General features: G+C 58.3%; 1 protein-coding gene across 1 annotated transcript in view; it reads left to right on the top strand.

The window, feature by feature from the left end:
- Nucleotides 1–2,525: 2,525 nt before the first annotated feature.
- Nucleotides 2,526–2,937, top strand: part of PSMG3 (proteasome assembly chaperone 3) — a 2,397-nt gene continuing 1,985 nt past the window's right edge. The window contains exon 1 of the mRNA XM_045285905.1: nucleotides 2,526–2,608. The gene's annotated coding sequence lies outside the window, so the exon portion shown is untranslated. The remainder of the gene's footprint in view (nucleotides 2,609–2,937) is intronic.

Here is a 2,937-nt window from a genome sequence, read left to right as displayed (position 1 = left end):
GGTTCAAAGCCCATGAGATGAGATCTTGCCATCCGGCCTCTAAGGAGTGTTCTGGCTGTACTGATGGGGTGACAGTACAAAAGGTAATTGGGGAACGGTGGGTGGGATGCAGCCCGGAGGCCCTGGTCACTACGAGTGGTTGGCAAGGTTAGACTTGGAGCAGGAAGTGCAAAGGAGCCTGAGGACATGGACAAGCCTAATGAAAGGACAGGCCTTGATACAGCTTACCAAAACTGATCTTCTCTGTAGGGCGGGGCTGGGGAAATCACTCAGCCCTGAAGAAGGGCACAGTGAACTAACCGGAATGGCTGAGAAGGGATGACCCGCCCATCAGATCGGCATTCGTGCTTGTTGGTGCGCCAGGTGAACACAGTGGCAGGCATACCCTCAGAGTTCTTGAATCTAAGACAAAGTCAAATATGTCCCCCACTGTCACCCCTCAACAATAAGTCCCCAAGCAGTCCCCCGCCCTCCTCAATTATGATTTGGTTCCCAGCTGAAGTGAGTTCTCACATCCGGTGCCAATGACCTTCTGGCCCTGGAGAAGCTCCGACAGGAGGTCCCTCATCCATTCTCCTGGGGACTTCTTCAGTCCTGCCTCGTGGCAGTTTAGGCCACAGAAGCTACATCCCTGAACCAACTGAGTCAGGGACAGCCTTCCTATCCCCCACGTCTCTCAAACTCCATCTTCACCGAAGGCCTGGACAAAAAGCAAGCAGAGGACCAGCCTTTGCTTAACACGGCCCACCTGGCTCCTCCTCCACTGCATCCCCTTTCAGAGAGGTGACAGACGGGGCTATTTTAGAGTTGCAAATGTGTGTTGATTTTTTGGCCAGCTTTCGCTTATTTGCCTGTAGAGAAAATGCACAAGTCCATGAATAGAAGTGAGTGGCCCTCTAAAAGGTCTTCTGGCATGGCAAAGCAGTAACACTGGCAATTTCTTCTTGAGGTGTGTGTGGGGTGGGGGTGGGGGTTGGGACAGGTGGATGCGGGTTTACATTTAGAACCAGCGAGAACTCGTGACTGCTGAGACTTTGCGATACTCCTCCTTAGAGCTCATCATCTTCCCCTGGGTGGGGGGCTGGCCACAAAGATACTCAAAAACAAAATTTCTTCATGATTTCTCAGGGGTCACCCTAATGCCGGGTATGCACGCCTTCTCCTTCTGGCTGCCCAGCAAGCTTTTTTGAAGAGAGCCCGCTGCATATGGTTTGACTTGGGAGGGGACCCAAGGGAACAGCCCACTGTGAAGCAAGGGTGCACTGGCCATCAAGGGCGCCGCAGCTCCCTATGGACTGAGTAGGTGGGTGGGCTTCCATGGGAAGGTAACTACGGCTGCGGCAGAACTATCGGGGGAGGGGCAGGAAGGGTTCTCAGTGTGAGGGTTGAAGGAACATCAGTCCTGCCAGCTCCCCCCAGCTCAAATTCCTCTCACCGCTGGCCTCCCAAAGCCAGTAACATCTCCAGCTTGGAGGATCAAATGAGGAGTACTTAGGGGGCCGAGGGGGGCTTCGGAAGACCCTCGGGGAGATCCAGAAGTCATCCAGCACTTGTTCTTCGGTTCGTGCCACACCTTTACAGGGGCGCTCACTGCAGGGGCAGTATCTAGAGGTCAGGGTTTACCTCCCAGATCCACCTTCTCAGAGCCTCGGGCTGGTTCTCTCTGTGCTTGCACGTCCAGGACTCCCATCAAACCTTCAACACCTGTCATCCAGCCGGTTCCACTCAGGTGACCCTGTGGGACACAGAACTGCCCGCGGGTTTCTGAGACTGTGACCCTTGACAGGAACAGATAGTTTTATCTTTCTCCCACAAAGCAGCCGTCGGGTACAAACTGCGGATCTTGATGCTACCCACTGGACCCCCAGGGCCCCTTGGGATAATTCCAGGGAAATTCAAAAGGCTTGTATAGATTTCCCACTGTCCTTTCATTCCATCCATCTGCCCACCCTCTGAAGCCGCCTGGTCCTGCCCTGGGAGTGACTGTGAGTGCAGCATTTTCTAGGGCTGGCCTTTCTTCCGAGTGCCTGCAGTGGGCGTGAACCTCCAGCCTTTGGACCAGCAGGCATTTCAACTCAGATTAACTGGATCGAATTGTTACAAGCAGAGCGCTTAGAATGGTGCCTGGCTTTGAGAAGGGCCAAGTGTGTGTCAGCCGCTGTTGTATCCAGGAGGTGCCCCAAAGGGGCTCTTCAGGCACAGCACCTCCGGGGAGGCTAACGGGGTCTCTGAAGGTGCAACCAAGGGGACCCTCAGGTGGAACCCCATTTTCAACGTTCTCAAGCCAACTGCGAGGCCCCACAAGCAGGGGCCTGAGGACACCCTTCCAGAAGGCCCGACGGCCGCCCTGAGTAAGGCTTGGGGCTGAGGGGCCGCGGGTCTTCTCCTGAAGCCCCCATACGCTGCCCCCGGACCTCCGCCCTGTAGGGCCTTCGGAGGAACAGGGAGACCGCGCCGCCAAGCGGAAGCAGCCGACCAAGCGCCCCGGAGCCGGAAGTCCCGCCCCTCACTTCCGGGGAAGGACGAGCGAACTAGTGGGCCTGCGAGCGTGGGCGGGGCCGCGTCGCGCACGCTGATGAGTCACTTCCGGGCGCGGCCGCAGTAGTGGGTGAGCATGGGCATGGGTGAGGGAGGCCGTCCGGTACCCGCGGGGCGCCGGGGGGCCCGGGAGGATGAGGGCGCCATCTCATTGTGTCCCGGAGCTAGGCCCCGCTCGGCTCCAGCAGCCCCGCTGCGCGCCGTCCCTGGAGCCAGTCCCGGGTCACTGCCACCTCTGGACCCTGCGCCTTGGCCCGTGTCTCTCCCCCGCCCCTGAATGTGGGTGTGGGTGACTCCCTGTGGGCCCAGCGATGTCCTCCCCCGAAGGCGGACGAGATCGTTCTGCACACTAGTGGAGGGCGGGGTGCCGGCCAGGTAGCGGGGATCTGAAGCCCCCCC

The sequence above is a fragment of the Echinops telfairi genome, unplaced genomic scaffold (assembly GCF_000313985.2).
Source record: "Echinops telfairi isolate 266 unplaced genomic scaffold, ASM31398v2 ScPeMD7_5;HRSCAF=22, whole genome shotgun sequence".
Classification (NCBI taxonomy): Eukaryota; Metazoa; Chordata; class Mammalia; order Afrosoricida; family Tenrecidae; genus Echinops; species Echinops telfairi.
The sequence above is the reverse complement of the archived record's forward strand: the minus strand, read 5'-3'. Positions and strand labels throughout refer to the sequence as shown.